Source organism: Miscanthus floridulus, chromosome 3, assembly GCF_019320115.1.
Source record: "Miscanthus floridulus cultivar M001 chromosome 3, ASM1932011v1, whole genome shotgun sequence".
NCBI classification, from domain to species: Eukaryota; Viridiplantae; Streptophyta; class Magnoliopsida; order Poales; family Poaceae; genus Miscanthus; species Miscanthus floridulus.
In genome coordinates, this window is record NC_089582.1 from 77,674,362 (window position 1) to 77,692,810 (window position 18,449).

Genomic DNA, 18,449 nt, shown 5'->3' on the forward strand with positions numbered 1-18,449 from the left:
TAGGATGAAGTTGCTGGCTGACAAAAAACGCACTGACTGTCATTTCACCGTTGGTGATCAGGTATTGTTGAAATTACAGTCCTACACTCAATCTACAGCGGCTAACCGCCCCTTTCCCAAGCTGACATACAAATATTTTGGTCCTTATACAGTTCTGGAACGCTGGGTTGAGTTGCATATAAATTGGACTTATCGGAGGGCCATATGATTCACCTAGTCTTCCACATTTTCTAGCTAAAGCCTTTTGTGCCATACTACACTCCGATGTTTGAGACACTACCAGTCACTACAGACTTGGCAGCTGCAGCAGCTGTACCAGACAAGATCATTGACGGGCGTCTGGTCAAGAAAGGAAACACAGCCATTCCTCAAGTCAATGTTATCTGGACTGGTCTGCATCCATCTACTGCAACATGGGAATATTATCATGTTTCCAGGCAACGCTTTCCTGATGCTCCAGCTTAGGACAAGCTTCACAGGTGACACCGCAGGCACAAGACGTCATCTTATTGGTTTGACATATTTTTCATTGTTTTTCATTGTTTGCTTACTCCGTGTCTGTCATGTGGGCCCTAAGCCAGTGTCTTGTTACCGGCGTACAGATGCCAGAACTCTGTAAGAGAAACGGGACCGAAGAAAAGTAAACACAAACACGCTAAAGCAGGGACTTCCCTCGCCGGCGTTCATCGCTGATCTGTGTCATCACTCATTTGTAGTGCTCACGTCGACGTCTTGACGCCGGCGGCCACGGGTGTTACACCCCAAGGCGTCGGCCAAGGAGAGCAGCCTCCTCAAGCAGAGTGAGCTCCCTCCCCGTTCCCCTTTCTCATTAAGAATTTCGTTTTTTTGGGTCGGTTTATCTTATGCATTTTGTATATTTTCTGGGGTTTCTCCTGCAGAATCGCCCGCCGAATTCTTTGCGGAGAACAAGAACATTCCCGGATTTGACAATGTGAGTTGTTGTATAAGGACTTTTAGCCGATTTGAGCGCAACATCTAGATGTCGCCCGTTTGGAAATTTAGCTAGATGCAGGTGCCCTACTATCTTGTCGACAGACAGTATCATTTCTTTATTTTCCTCCTGGTTCAAGCGCAATGTAATCTAGAAATTAAACTTAGACCACATCTGACAGTGGGGAACAACAGAAACTATCAACTATTGTTTTGATTCACGGATATTACTCATTCTAGTTGTAGTACACTTTTGGGGAGGAAATATATCAGATACCATCGTAGTCATTATTTCACAGAGATACTGATGTAATGGTGCTGGTCAGCCTGGTAAATCCCTGTACACCCCGGAGCTAGTTGAGAATGCCCTTGATTCCGCCGAATCCATATCAGAGCTCCCTGATATAGAGATTACAATGTAAGTAATCCCCAAATGTATTCTTTGTTGTCTTTTCTATTTTGCAGTATGGGACAGTGCCCCATAACTTTGTTTTGCCATATCCTTGTCAGAGAAGAGATCACAAGGACCAAGTTCAACACAATGATAGGGCTAGAGGATCGACAGCGTGTTGACGAGGCACTATATGATGATTTTGAGTCAGAAAAGGATCGTGAGGTAAGATGAGCACCTAGGTTTGTATTAGTTTGAACATTGTGGATGTATTGAGAGGCGTTGTGACTTCACAAACTTACCTCTTTGTATTATTCGTAATTTTAAGTCTGATAAAGTTGTATGATTTCACAATACTTAGAAACGCCTGGCCAAGGAAGCACGTTTCCAAGAAACTCAAGCTAAAAACGCTGCACTTGGGAAGAAAGTTAAGGAGGCTCGATCTGTTCGAGGAAAAGGTCGGGGCAAGGCTGCACTTTTCAAAGTGACTTGCAAGGTATTGCCGTGACAATGTGATATATCCGATGAAAATATATTTTCTTACTTTTGATCTTGACTAATCCACCCCCCTCCCCCCTGTGGATGCAGGATAATGGTAGAGGTATGCTACATGGTGATATCCCAAATATGCTTGGGAGAGGTAGGTTTTTAATGGTATCTTTAATCCATAAATGCTGAATCCAAACAATTTGATCCTTTCTTGCTTGGAGAGGAGATAGTACCATGATGCCCAATATCATTGGAGTTATTTACATTTGGTGCAGTTTTGTCAGGCACAAAGTATGGTTTGAGGCAAACACGTGGAAAATTTGGACTCGGTGCTAAAATGGTAAACTTCTTTGTGTACGCTGTTGAGAAGAAGCTTTCTAAATTGTATGCTGTTGTGAACTATTGTTTTGTATCTTTTTGATAGATAAGAATGAATGCAAACAGTTAGTTGATTTCTGCATTATCATGAAATGTTGAAATTGTTTTCTTTCTTTTGCTTGGGCATGACTGTCTTTGGGTTTGGATTGGGTAGTGCCAGTGTACAAACCAAGCATTACTCATCTTATGCTGTTTGTCATGATACTTTTATTTCATTTCTACATAGCCATGTAAAACTTGCATCATAACTAATGTAAAATGTTATTACAATCATAATAGCAACTTGTTTGCAGTTGGCATAATCATCCTTTTCTTTCACTTTGATTATACCTTTTAAGTGATCTATATAGTTTGTTCTCTTGTTTGTTGTTTCAAATTTGTTGGTATTCTTTTGCTTAACCTATCCCATGTCTAAGAGATACCCATCGTGTTTTGCCTCTGTAAAATAGCTTATGACAATAAACATGTGACCTATAGTATTCTCATGGATTATTATTGTTTTACTGGCTCTAATGTTTTGTTTACATTATAATTGTGGACTAGAACAGGCACTTATATGGTCAAAGATGAGTACAGGACTTCCTATTGAAATTAAGTCGTCGATGAAACGCCAGAACTATACTTCCTGGACATAGATATTCATAAGTAAGTACAGCTTGTTGGCTCGTGTGTCTGTTCAACACACGTACTGACGTGATATTGCATTTTGTCTCTATTTATGTCACTTTGGTAACTTCTGCAGTTTACCTTTACCATGACCCATTTTGGTGTATTCCACTTCTCAGAAATATCCCTCATGTTCATTTACATGAGAAAAGAGAGAACAAAACTCACTGGCATGGGGCAGAGATTGAAGTTATAATTGAGGGAAATTGGACAACTCATCATGTGAGTAGCACGTTTTTGGAACATTTGAAACAAGGAATTGTGCTGTAAAGCTAATCAAGTGATCTCTTTCGTGCAGTCAAAGATCCTCCATTATATGCGTCAGATGGCAGTCATCACGCCATATGCTCAGTTCCTTTTTAAATTTCTATCTGATGCAGCAGAGTAAGCATTTCATTTATGGTTATTTATGTTGTGCGAAAGCTGTTGCCATTTTCTCATGAATGAATTTGTTTCCTGCAGCAAAAACTTAACAATAAAGTTTGCACGCCGGACAGATGTTATGCCTCCTGTTCCACTTCAAACAAAGCATCACCCATCTGCGGTCGATTTGTTACTGATAAAACGCTTAGTTGCAGAGACTACAAAGCAAAATCTTTTACAATTTCTACAACATGAGTTCGTGAATATAAGCAAACCACATGCTGAACGTTTAATTGGTGAGTTGTATGATATGCATTGTGGCTGACCTGGTTATTGAAACAAAAAAAAATAACTAAGTGAATATAGTTTCTATCTGTTTTCAACACATCATGGACCACTATAGTCCAATTTTCTAGAATAGAATCTTTTGCGATCGTGAAGTAAAGCTTCCTTTGGCAGTTTGATCTTTGTCTTGCTGTTTATGGTTCTGAGTTTCAGTTATGTCTCTAATGTTGCTTTTTCAAAGTATTCTACTCTCCACTAAAATTATTTACAAATCCTAACTTGTTTTGGGCTAAAAATGTAGTTGTATTGTTGTTATGTACTTTTGTATTACTCTGTATCTAGGCTTTACTATTCTTGTTATCAGTTCTATGTTTTAATATAACATATTTTTGATTTGGTAGGGGAGATGGGACCTGATTTCAGTCCAAAAATGACAGTTAAGAGCCTTACTTCTCAGCAATTAGTTCGAATACATCAATTATTTAGGCAGGCTAAGTTTGATGATCCCAGTGGCAATGTATGCATTCCCTACCTCCTTTATTTCTCAGCTATTCTTTGGCTGCTTTCATATGTGCAAGTGGTCATTGTGGTATCAAAATCAACCAATTCTATAGTGTCTTAGTCCTGCAGGTGAATATAATTTACGCCTGGGTATCATAAAAGAGTTGCACCCTGATATGGTTGCAACACATGCAAACAGGTATATCATTTTTAACCAGATTGAACTCCATAAGGGATTTCAATACTGCATATTTGAACAAACTAATAACTTAAATGTTGTCCTCCGTTCAGCCCTCAGGTTTTTGAAGGTCACCCATTTATTGTTGAAGCTGGGATAAGCATTGGTGGAAAAGATGTTAAACAAGTAAGGAAATACTTCAAGTTTTACTCTGTACGGCAACATTTATGCTTTTATTTATTCTGTTAAAAAAGATTGTAGAAACATGTATTTTGTTTGTCCTTTGTGGTTCCAGCCATTTTCAATGATAGGCAAATAGCCCCCCAAACAGATCACCAGGAACTCTCATACACACGAACAAAGCGGGTTTGTGGCTGGAATGACTTAGTCTTTCTGATTTTCTCTCCTATACGTATAGGCAGCCGTGAGCTACATTTTAGGCTGTGATAGCCTTGTAATTAAAGCAGAATATTACACAATTAGCCTCTATTACTGTTATTACTTCATGCTGAAGTTAAGCTAAAGTTAAGGCTATGGACCTAGACACTAGCATGCACCTAGACACAGGATTATTCCCAATATTCAATTTGTGATGGTAGTTATTGTAAAGATCATGATAGTTGATTACTCCTATTTGATTTCCTGTCTTATTTGATGCTAACATTTTTAAATTTCCCAGGGTAGTTTCTTTCTGTCTGAGATACTATACTGAATTAAACTCCTAGAATGGCCTGGCCTGCAAAAAAAGAAAAATGTTAGAATTTATGAATTTCACCACTCTAAAAATTGGAAGAATGAGAACTCGCAATTTTGGCTATCTGTTGAGACCTGGGCATATCTGATTTAAACACTAATAGCTGCTTGCACTTTTAGATTCACTGAGTTCTTCCACTTCATTGATTTGATGGCGAAACTTTTAAGGAGCAAACATAATTGTTTGTCAGTATTACATTGAGCTCCAACTATGGGGAATGTTCTTTCCATCCTTTGCTTTTTACTCCCTCTGTCCGTGAATAGAAGGCGTAACCACTTCATGCAACATTTACTGCTGTGCCTGCTAACGTCATCGCCTCCCTCCTCCCTCGCCGCATGCACAGACCGTTACTCACAGAGCATGCATGCTCTCTCTCTCACACATGGAGTGAATGGGCTGGCCATTCCTGCATGCATGCTTGCGCGACATCCAAAACGCTCTCCTTGGAACACACGTAAACGAGATCGTTTATTGGTCTTGGACTCTTGGTGCTGGAGGAGTTGCACCTTCTATTTACGGACGGAGGGAGTAACTGACAAGATATCACTACATGATTCTACTGGGATTAAAATTCTTATATTGTTATCTTTGTTTCATTCAGGGTCTAAATATTTTTAGGTTTGCAAACAGAATACCGCTTCTTTTTGAACAAGGTGCTGATGTCATCACAAGAACTGCTCTAAAAAGGATCCCGTGAGTTTTTTTTAGCTTGGTTAGTGTATCATTAGTATCAGATGTTCTACCTATTATATACCTTTCCCCATCCTGATTTTTAGTTGGAGCAGCTACAAAATTAATCATCAGCAAGATAAGATTGGTGTCTTTGTGAGCATTGTAAGTACAAAGATACCTTTCAAAGGAACTGGAAAGGAGTACATTGGGGATGACATAACTGAAATATCATCTGCTGTTAAGGTACATTCGAACTTCCCTGATTAACTGTGTCTGTAAGGCCACACATTAATCATCCTCCTGCACCTTCAGTCAGCCCTGAAGCAGTGCTGTCTTCAACTGAAGTCTAAGATTGTGAAGAAACTTCAGGCTCGTGAGCGGCAGGACAGGAAAAGGAACCTGAACAGGTAGTTTCTACTTTCTACTTTGGGGGTCAGAGTGTTGTATATAATTAGAATTATAGCAAAGCTCCTGTTTTTGAAGCTGTACTGAACCACACATTCAATAATACTTGTTCAATGCTGATATTGGTTGGTATATAGTGTCACTACTGGCATTCAGGCTGACAACGTAAACTCCTGGGACTAAAACTGGTCTTCCCTAATCCTTACCAGTATTTGTAGAAAAAGCTACATTCTGTGATAATGAATTTGTTATGAACAAAATGAGTCACATGCTGCTTCACACTGACACAAAGTTCTCCCAAATTGTATGCATTTTTATCTTATTTTACTATTTTATATTTACAGATATATTCCTGATGTTGCAAGAGCGATTATGGAAACTCTGGTAGAGGCCCTGTTTGCTTGAGCTTATCAGCCAGTATCAGCCCTACTTTTCAGCTATGGGAATAGTGTTTTTCTCTCACAACAAATCAGCCCTATAAATCAGCCGCAGCAGCAATAAGTCCTGCCAAACAGGGCGAAATTACAGATCAATCTCCCCAAAACGGCCACGCTATGATAAGGAAGATGAGGAACTCCATGAGAAGGTAAATTCTGAGGAGGTTGAAAGCATCTAGGCCCCTTGTTGGGTTTCGGTGATTAATGACAATACAAGATTACTATGACTAACGTGTGTTTTGCAGAGGCAATTAAGTTAGGTCATGGTAATGGAGATGGATTGGGCAATCGAGGTGGTCATGCCCCTACGATGGAAATCGTTTCGGTTTTCAAAGGATGGACGACAAGGTTAAGGACGACTAGTTCTAAGTGTCGATTGGAGTTGGAGAGACACTTAGAGTAGTTTAGGACTTTGTTTTTCCTTTGGCCGTACTATTAAGGAGGGTATGGACGGGTAGCTTGACCTAGGTGAGTCTAGTGAGTTAGGTGTAGTGCACACTTGTTAAAACAAGCACTAGGTAGCTCCACAACAGCCTTATGATCCTATGGAGCAAACTTCATTCACATATGTTCGAGAGTTGGAAGTGAATGGAGGGTTAAATGCTGACCGGACGCTGGCTCCGGTGCGACCGGACGCTGGCCGCAGGGTCCGGTCAGTACATTTGATCAAGGAGATTGCGTTCGGTGCGACCGGACGATGGAGTGGTCAAGTGACCGGACGCTGAGAGACAGCATCCGATCGACTCCAGTAAGGTTCCAGAGAAGGAAATCTACGACCGGACGCGTCCGGTCAATACTGACCGGACCCTGAGGATCCAATGTCCGGTCAAGTACAGTAAGCATCCAATGAGGGTTTAATGCGACCGGACGCGTCCGGTCAGTGGTGATCGGACCCTGCCAGCGTCCGGTCAACACTTAAACACTGGTTTGCGGGTTGAACTGACCGGAGCATCCGGTCAGCATGACCGGAGCGTCCGGTCACCCCGCAGAAGCTCATAACGGTTCGTTTTTCAGGCTGTCTTATAAATAGAAGCTCCACTCGTGTGTGGAGTAACTTTTGCTCATTCCAACAGCTGAGAAACACGTCTGTGAGTGCCAAGAAGAGCAAGGTCCTAGTGAGGTGATTGAGATTCGTGAATCCAAGAGAGTAGCCTCATTAGTGAATCAAGAGTAGCAAAGTGTGCATCCACCGTTCTCATTAGGTTTCGTGTGGTCAAGTGAGAGTTCGTGCTTGTTACTCTTGGTGATCGCCATCACCTAGACGGCTTGGTGGTGATTGGGAGCTTGGTGATCACCCGACGGAGCTTGTGGGTGACCCAACTCAAGTTGTGAGCGGTTTTGGGTGATTCGCCGCGACGGAGTGTCGAAGAATCAACCCGTAGAGAGCACTTGATCCTTGCGCGGATCAAGGGGGAGCTACACCCTTGTGCGGGTGCTCCAACGAGGACTAGTGGGGAGTGACGACTCTCCGATACCTCGGCAAAACATCATCGCATTTCTCTCTCTCTATTTACTTTGAGCATTTATTTTGGGCAATTCAATACTTGTCTTTACATTCATAGAATTGCCATGCTAGAGTAAGTTTAGAACATAGGTTGTAAGTCCGTTGTACGTGAGATTAATAGAAACACTTTTCTAGGCACAAGGGGTTAATTAGACCAACCGTAGGATTTAATTATTGCAAAAAAATTTAAAATTAGTCCAATTCACCCCTCTTTTGGGCATCTTGATCCTTTCAAATGGTATCAGAGCCTCGTGCTCACATTTTTAAGCTTAATCGCTTAGAGCAAGATGTCTCACGGGGATAGACCTTCTATCTTTGAGGGAGATGACTTTTCATATTGGAAAATCTGCATGGAGACGTACTTAGAAGCTGTAGACGGTATACTTAGAGCCGCCTCACAAGGCTTCCCAAAACCTCGGGATGCTACTAACTTATAAGGCGTTGAAGTTAATTATGAAAAATGGAATGCAAAGGCTCGAAACACCATCTTTAGAGGCTTTTGTAAAGATGTGTTCAACCGCGTAAGGAATCACAAAGACGCCCATGCGTTATGGTTGGACGTTTGTGCGCTCCATGAGGGAACTAAGAGTGAGCGTGAGGAACGCTATCATCTTGTGATTAAAAAGCTAAATTCATTTGAGATGCTTCCCAAAGAATGTGCTAATGAGATATATTCACGTTTGAATTTTCTTATAGAGGAAGTCAATGGGCTTGGACTTACTCAAATATCACCATCCGACGTTGTGAGAAAGATCCTGAGTGTCCTCCCCATTGATAAATATGGGCATATTGTGACCGTGCTACACCAAAGTGATCTTTCCACCGCTACACCGACATAAATCTTAGAAAAGATCAATGCTCATGAGATATACATGCACATCACGCCACAAGATAACTCATCCACTACCAAGAAGAAAGAGAAGGACTTAGCATTCAAAGCTAGCCAAGACAAAGGCAAAGCAAGACTTGAGTATGAGGGCAAGTGATGAAGAAGATGAAGATGAAAATCTTGCTCTCATGGTGAAGAAAGCCGCCAAGATGCTAAAGAAGCTAAATAAGAGTGGCATCAAGTTCGATGGCAAGAAGAAGTTCTTCATAAGCTCTAGAAGAAAGCCAATCTCCGAAATGAATTGCTTCAATTGTGGTGAACTTGGTCATCTAGCACATTAATGCCCCAAGCCTAAGAAAGACAAGTTCAAGAACAAGAAAAAGAGCAAGAAAGATGACTCAAGTAATGAAGATGAAGATGAGAAGAAGAACAAGCCATACAAGAAGAGAGATGGCAAAAAGAGGGACTTTCACAAGAAGAATAGTGGAAATGTCTATATCGTCGGTGATTGGCTCACGGACATTGATTAATCTAGTGGATCATCCGATGATGATAGTGACAATGAGAAGGTGGCACCATTGCTATTGATCTTCCATCTTCATCGTCACCATCGCCATCATCCTCTACACACCTATGCCTTATGGCCAAGGGTGAACGCAAGGTAACTAATAGTGATGATAGTAGTGATGATGAGCAAGCTAGTGATGATGATAGTGATAACGATGATGATGATTCACCTTCATATGATGATCTTGTCAAAATACTAAGAAAATACACTAAGATCATTAGAAAGAGTAGAGCTAAAAATGAAAAGCTTGATGCTAAAAATAATTCACTCTTAGCAAAATACGATACATTGGAAAAGGCTAATGTTGAGCTTAGAGAAACAAATGATGCTATATCATCCAAACTCAAGGAGCTCAAATCTTCTAAGAAACAGCTTAAAGATAAACATGATAAACTTGAGTGGGTGCACAATGAGCTCATCACTAGCCACAATAAGCTAAAAGATGAATATACAACTCTTAAGATCAATCATGATACTCTTGTTATTGCTCAAGAATTTTTACCAAATAAGCCACATGATGTTACTAACCATGCTGTTAAGATTGATATAGCTACATCATGTGATGATTTAATTGATGAGAGCATTGAGCAAGGATCTAGTGGCAAAGGCAAGCAAGTGGTTGAGTGCAATGACTATGATGAATATGTCAAGCTTAAGAACATAAATAAAAAGCTCATGAAAGATCTTGAAGAGATGAAAAGCCACAACACCATTATGCTAGAAACTCTTGATCATGACAAAGAGTTAATCTTTGAGAATGAGAAGCTCAAAGAAGAAAACAAGAAGCTTAAGGAAGAGAAGAAAGATGATGCTCTAAAGGAAGAAAATAAGATGCTCAAGTTGGAGAAAGAACATCTCAAGATTGGATTGAGCAAGTTTGCTAGAGGCAAGCATCTCTAAAGTGAGCTACTCATGAACATCGTCATAAAGATAGATAGAAGTGGCATTGGATATGTGGCAAGTGTAGAAAAGAAAAAGGCTCAAGTTCAACAACAACAATCAAAGCCAAAGCTAAAGCCAAAGAGATGTTTTGAGTGTGGACAAGAAGGCCACTTTGCTCATGAGTGTCAAACTCCACCGCCACAACCTTTGCCCAAGCATGCTAGACCCTTTGCCTTCAATGCTCACTACATGCTTAAAAAGGATTCTAGTGAAAAAATAAAAGTTATGTTCTTAGGATCCCCTAACAAGAATAGGCCTAAGAAGATTTGGGTGGCTAAGTCACTTGTTGAGAAGGTGAAGGGCCCTCAACAAGTTTGGATTCCTAAAGCTTGAATCTCTTGTGTGTAGGTGAACTACAAGACCGGTGAAAGTCATTGGATTATTGATAGTGGTTGCACTCAACATATGACCGGTGATCCTCATATGTTCACCTCACTAGATGAAGAGGTAGATGGACAAGAGAAAATAACATTTAGAGATAACTCAAAGGGCAAGGTTAAAGGATTGGACAAAGTGGCAATATTAAATGATCATTCCATCTCTAATGTGCTCTATGTTGCTTCATTGAGCTTCAACTTACTATCTGTTGGACAATTGTGTGATTTTGGCTTTCAATGCTTGTTCATCGAGAAGGAGGTTGTTGTATCTAAGGTAGATGATAATCAAGTGATATTCAATGGATTTAGATACAATAACTTATATCTAGTGGACTTCACCTCTGAAGATATAAATTTGAAGACTTGCCTATTCATCAAAACAACACTTGGGTGGCTATGGCATAGAAGATTTGCTCATGTTGGTATGAGTTCACTCAAGAAGCTTATGAAGAATGATTTGATGAGAGGGTTGAAGGATGTGAAGTTTGAAAAGGACAAGCTTTGTAGTGCATGTCAAGCCAGCAAGCAAGTTATAAATACTCATCCAACCAAAGCTTTCATGTCAACCACTAGAGTGCTTGAACTCCTTCAAATGGATTTATTTGGACCAACAACATACAAGAGTTTGAGAGGGAATCTCTATTGTCTTGCGATTATTGATGACTATTCAAGGTACACAAGGGTATTCTTTCTTCATGACAAATCCGAAGTTGCATCTTGCTTCAAGAAGTTTGCCAAGAGAGCTCAAAATGAATTTGAAGTGAAGCTCAAGAAGATAAGAAGTGACAATGAAAAAGAATTTGACAACATAAACATTGAAGCTTATTGTGATGAAGTTGGGATCAAGCATGAAGTCTCCGCAACTTATACTCCTCAACAAAATGGTGTAGTTGAGAGGAAGAACTGGACTTTGATCACTCGTGCAAGGACAATGCTAGATGAGTACAACATTCCTGAAGCTCTATGGGTGGAAGCAATCAACACCGCATGCTATGCATCAAACCGCCTATTCCTTCAAAAGTTTCTTGGCAAGACACCTTATGAGTTGCTCAATGGGAAGAAGCCGGATGTCTCCTTCTTTAGGGTGTTTGGTTGCAAATGCTACATCTACAAGAAGCGGCAACACCTATGGAAGTTCCAAAGACGTTGTGATATTGATTTTCTTGTTGGTTACTCATCAAAGTCCAAAGCATATTGAGTATTTAATCATGCCACTGGCTTAGTTGAAGAAACATATGATATGGAATTTGATAAATCTAACGGCTCCCAAGGAGCACATGAGAAATTTAATGATGTAGGTGATGAACCATTGTGGAATGCTATGAAGAATATTTTGGTTGGAGACATCAAGCCTAAAGATGATGAAGATTATGTACAAGTGATAAATTCACTCTCTTCATCAAATGTACCATAAAATGACGAAAAAGATAGGAGAGTAGAAAATGAAGACACTCATGTCTCCCATGAGCAAATGGTGGTACAAGCACAAGATGTTAATGCTCCACAATCTCCTCCTTAAGTGGTCAATAGAAGAAATACATCTCTCCTACAAGATCAGCCACAAGATCTCATCATAAGGAGTCCATCAAAGGGTGTAATGACTTGATCTCCAAAACTTACTTCATTTATTACTTATCACTCTTTTGTCTCTTGCTATGAGCCTACCAAGGTAGAAGAAGCTCTTAAAGATCTGGATTGGATAAATGTCATGCATGAAGAGTTGAACAACTTCACTCGCAATGAAGTTTGGACTCTTGAAGAGCGATCAAAAGGTGCAAGAGTCATTGGAACAAAGTGGGTGTTCCGTAACAAGCAAGATGATCAAGGTGTTGTTGTGAGGAACAAGGCAAGACTAGTTGTAAAGGGGTTCTCCCAAGTTGAAGGTTTAGATTTTAGAGAGATTTTTGCACCGGTTGCAAGACTAGAAGCCATCCGTATCCTACTTGCATATGCATCACATCATGAAATAAAACTATATCAAATGGATGTGAAAAATGCATTTTTAAATGGCTTTATTAATGAACTAGTCTATGTTCATCAACCTCCCGGGTTTGAAGACTCTAGATATCCTAATCATGTTTATAGGTTGTCCAAGGCACTATATGAGCTTAAGCAAGCCCTAAGAGCTTGGTATGACCGTCTTCGGGACTTCCTTATTGAGAAGGGCTTCACCATTGGGAAAGTCGACACTGCACTATTCACTAAGAAGCTTGATGGGTATATCTTCATTTGTTAAGTATATGTTGAAGATATCATCTTTGGATCATCAAATGAAGACTCATACAAAGAATTTGGTGAATTGATGTCGAAGGAGTTCGAGATGTCCATGATTGGTGAGCTTACATTCTTTCTTGGTTTTCAAGTCAAGCAAATGAAAGAATCTCTCAAGAGAAATACATAAAAGATCTTCTCAAGAGATTCAAGATACATGAATGTAAGCCAATCAAGACACCAATACCTACCAATGGACATCTCGACCTAGATGAAGGAGGTAACCCGGTTGATCAAACTCTCTACTGTTCCATGATTAGTAGCTTTTTATATTTAACCGCATATAGGCCCGACATCATATTTAGTGTGTGTATGTGTGCTAGATTTTAAGCTAATCCTAAGGAAACACATTTAATTGTCGTAAAAAGAATCCTTAGGTATCTTAAACACACACCAAGTATTGGCCTTTGGTATCCCAAAGGAGCTATATTTGAATTAGTTGGCTATTCCGATTCGGATTATGCCGGTTGCAAAGTTGATAGAAAAAGCACATCTGGAGGGTGCCATTTGCTTGGTAGATCACTTGTGTCTTGGTCCTCCAAGAAACAAAACAGTGTGGCTTTGTCCATCGCTAAAGTGGAATACATTGCCGCGGGTGTTTGTTGTGCACAAATATTATACATAAAACAAACTTTGCTAGACTATGGTGTAGTTCTAGAAAAGGTACCTCTTTTGTGCGACAATGAAAGTGCGGTAAAACTTGCAAATAATCCAGTTCAACACTCTCGCACCAAGCACATAGATATCCGCCATCACTTTCTAAGAGATCATGTTGCTAAAAATGATATATCACTAGAAGGTGTAAGAACTGAAGATCAATTAGCGGATATTTTCACTAAACCGCTAGATGAGGCTACATTTTGTAGATTGCGAAATGAGCTCAATGTACTTGATTTTAGTAACTTCACTAAAAATTGAGCTTGTGTTGTCCCTTACATTCATTGTAATTTACAACATGTTTGATTTTTGGTAATGCATATAGGGCTTGTCTAACATGATTAAGATAACCGCCAAAAAGCGTGTGAAGAAGCTTAACATTGGATCAAACTTGACAAGCAACTAGATTTACTTACAAAGTATTGCATATGCATAGATGTTGTTTTGTCATTTTGTTCCATTTGCCCTCTTATTGCCTATTTTCTTAAAATGAATTATAGCCTAAGGCAAAATATTTTAAAAAACTTGAGGGTTTGAGAGAGGTCACTCACATCAGTCTCAATTGGTGTTTATTTAGATCTTATTTAAGTTGGGACTTGATTGAGAACCGGCAGCGCGGAGGAACATTGAAGATTTGCGGGAAAAGAGTGACCGGACGTTGCACCGGACTCTGCTGTCCAGCATCCGGTCAGTTCACAGGAGGTGAACAGAAGTTGAAGGAGTGATCGGACTCTGCGTTTGAGCGTCTAGTCAGGAAGGGTTCCAGCGTCCGGTCGATCTACATGGCGTTCAAGGCAACTGACCGGACCCTGCCTACGTCCGGTCATGGACCACCGGATGCGTCCGGTCGCGATTCCAGAGGAATTGGACCTCTCTGGAATCGACCGGACGCTGGGTGGTTGTAACACCCCAGGTGTTTGCCACCAGTTAAGCAATGGGTTTGAGCTAAAACATGGTATATTAAGTGATGATGAAGATGTCAAGGTCAAACCTATAGAAACGAGCCCTAACCTAAACTTGGATATTGCACCTTTTGCTCGCCTATAGACCCCTTTTCAAGATATATGCTTGGCTAGTGTTATTGGAATATCTCCATGTGTCTCACATCAATACCCATCTATATTGATCCATGGAAAAGTTTCGTGAAGTTTGGAATCAAAAAGTCACATGAAATAATAAGTTATATCCTTATTGGAATGACTTTGCTAAGTGCTTGAATTGCACTATTAAGTGAATGAGAACATGAGATGTCAACCAAACCTTGCAACCTTGCCAAAATGACTCTAGATGAACTCTACAACAAAAGTCATGAAAGGTTCATGTTGGGCAAATGCCAAGAAAATGCTCCAATGGATCAAAAAGGATAATTTAAGCTTCATCGTGATCCTACTTTGGTCAAAGTAGAATAGCAGGTTCTATACCAGTTTGAGGTCGGACCTTAAATGAAAGTTGTAGTCCATATCATGTAGAACAAACTTTGTTTTTGGACTAAGAGCTAGATCATCTTGGAAGCAAGTCAAATCGAGGTCACAAGATCAAATTTGCTGCTGATTTCAGCACTTAGAAATATTCTAAGTCTAGAATTTCGCTAAGCAACGACGTTGGCATTCCGCGTTCTCCGAAATTCGTTAAGCAACTTGAGTTGGTCCAAAAATAAAAGTTGAAGGTTATATTATGGAGAAGAGCCTGCAAAAAGTTGCACTGAGTTTGACCAAGTTTTGACCTCTAAAGGTGAGTTCCCGTGACCGTTATCAACATGTTGACACTGTCATTTTGAGGCTTAATTACCCGCTGTTACAGAGCTCAAATGATCAGGCACCTTAAATGAGAAACGTAGAGTAGGCCGAGGTGAGCAAACTTCATTTTTGGCCCATTGTCTGATTCGGCCCGGATGCGGCCCAAATCTGCTCCCACCTTGCCCACCGCGACGCTCACCACGTGTTTGACGCTTTGCCGACGTGGTCGCCGTGCATGGACGCCGCGCACCCCCACCGCTGCCGCGTGCCCGGCCTCGCTGTCGCACCCCTGCTGCTTCAACCGAGCGCCTTAGCTGCCCCAGTCCCCATTCTCCTCTCCACTCTCCCTCCCTGGCGTTTTTCCTTCGCGCTCACGCACGCCAGAGCACGGTCGCCATGGGCGCCGCCGCTGTGCTCGCCGCCGCAGCCGTTCTCGCCACTCCTAGCTTTTTCACTCCCCACGAGCATAACCCTCAGCTTCGCCGCCATCTCCTTCACGCCGTGCTCGTGCTCGCCGTCGCAACCCGCCACCCTAGCCGTGGAAGCTCCAGCCGCCGCCGCCACAGCCGGCGCCCACGCGTGGCCAAGCCGCCGTGGGCCACCTTGGGCTAAGCCGAGCAGCCCCGCGGGTGCGCAAGGGCCCCCTATTGCTCCCCCACTACTCGTCGCCATCAATTGCTGCCTCTCCGGCCGGATTCCGCGAGCCCCGACGACCTCCCAATTCAAAATCCCATCAGGGACCTACAAAAATTCGACGAAAGTCAGGGTTCTAACTGCGAAGTCAGTGACTCAGATGAATAGTGCCATAAGGACTGGTTTGTAATTATTTTGCAGGAACTTTGGAAATTCATAGTAAATCGTAGAAAATTCGTAAAATAGTAAATGAGGACTTTTTGGAATCCTTGTGAAATTGTCTATGCAGTGGATCTATAATATGGCATGTTTTAGTTTAAATATTTTGTAGTAAAAATAGATTTGTGCAGTAAGGTTGTAATGCTAGTTGAATTTGTTATTTTTCATAACTGTAGATCTAGGGCTCCAAATGAAGTGAAATTTTTGTGGCATGCTACTCATGTGATAGTTGATGTGTGGTAAAAATTTCATGAGTATTGGATGAAGTATGAGTGAGTTATTGGTTTATCTTGCTCTCACATGAATTCTTGCTTTAGCAACTTGTCTTTTTCATAGAGGTTGCTATACATATCCAAATGGAGTGAAATTTGTACAGTAGACTATTGAGAGGATATGTGAGCCACTGTAATTTTTGTAGAAGTTATTGTGCACTTTTGGTATATGTTCATTAAGTCACCTTGTTATCTAAAATAAATTAACAAATGCATTAAAAGAATTTATTTGGTCATGGACACTAGGTTTTCTGGTGTTCTTTAGACATGTGTGACATGTTGGTAAAGTTGGTTTTGCCCAATTATGTATTTGCAACATAAGTTAATAATTATTTTCTTGCCGATGTGGTTTATGGACAGATCTGGGAACTTAGCAAAGTTCTTCATGATAATGTGCTTTGTTGTGAAACTTGTTTATACAAAAGTTGTAGATAATTCATGTATCTAGCTTCTATTAAAATTTAGTGTCATTTGGCCAAGTAGTTTAAGAGTTACAGCTGTTTAAAGTTGGGTTTCAGAAATGGCTGTTTTCTGTCAATTGTGGACCAGTTTCTGTAAATGGATATATTTGACTTAGTTAACTTGAGAATCATGCTAAGATAATTAAATATGAATTCTAGAAAATTTCATAAGCTTTCCATAATGTCTTCTTGCAAGTCATTTGGATTTGTGTAACTCCAGTTATAGCTAAATCTTGTAGCTGATGTTTGCATGTCTAGAAATTGGCAGATTCCAATTATAGTGTTTGCTTGTATATTGTTAAGTGTGACTTATGCCTTGAATGATGACTGAGTTAGAGCACCTGAGATCTTGGGAAACTTGTGTCATGTTTGGTGTTGTCGTCTTCTTTGCCATCTTAACATAATAGATTGTGTGATGTTTAAGTTAAGCATCGCAAAGTACTTAAGTGTGTTAGTGTAAACTATGCTTGTCTTGCTTGCTATTTTGTGATGTGTCTTAGGGTACTATTCTTCATATTTATGCACTTGCATATTGCATCTTATCTAGGTACGCTAGATGAACCACGTGAAGGACGTGATGTTGGAGCCAAACTCGAAGACGGTGTTTTATGAATCTGTCCCAAAGATGGAAGGACTAAACGAGTGCTAGGACCTGAGATGTCACCAGGATGGTGCAAGCTAACTGAACTGATTGTGGCGGATCCCAGGCAAGCCCCGGAGCATTATAAGTCTCCTAATTTATAAAAGCAATTCTTTCTATATATGAGTTATATATTGTTGCATTAAGTTGCAGGAGTTGATTGAAACCGTTGATGCATTTATTACTATCCTTGCCTACCTTATTACCTTTTTACCCTGTTAGGTCAGGATCGAATAACTGCTTAGCCTTGCTTAGACCGGTAGCGATCGGTGATATCCGGTCACCTACATTTATAGGTGGTTACTGGAAGAATTTAGCTATGGAAAGAATGCTATCCTGGAATTAACCATGTGTGATGGATAATTGGAGACCGGACGGAAAAAGTTAGAGGCAACCAGACAGGGTTCTGGGGTGCTGTTAGTTTCCGTCTGTGTCGATTAAGGACCGACCATTGTTGGGCCTCGAGTCATGTTGAACGCATGCCTTACATTTAGCTGGCCGGATAAAGTACCTTCCGACCGCGAAGCTGAGAGATTTTTTGGGCCGAGTAGATTGCCTGCAACGCACTGTGCCGGAGCAGGTGTGGTAGGACACGGGGGCGAGATGATAAGACCAAAGTGCAGTCGGTCGCCCCCCGGGTACATATGGTTCCTAGCAAACTTGAGATTCCTGGAAAGTTGACTCGGTGATCAATATCTCACTTTAGCGGGTGAGTGAGGTTTGTGTAAGGAATAAATCACCAGCTGGTTAGGAATCGATTCGAATTGCCATCGCTCCTGGATAGTGAGCACTTGACTCGAGTTACTTCATCGTAGTAATTATTATGGAAGAATGATGGTTATCTGGATGGTATGGAATATGCTAAATCTA

The 18,449-nt window shown here is 40.8% G+C and overlaps 1 pseudogene; it reads left to right on the forward strand.

The window, feature by feature from the left end:
- Window positions 1–613: 613 nt before the first annotated feature.
- Window positions 614–18,449, forward strand: part of LOC136545968 (DNA topoisomerase 6 subunit B-like) — a 33,013-nt pseudogene continuing 15,177 nt past the window's right edge.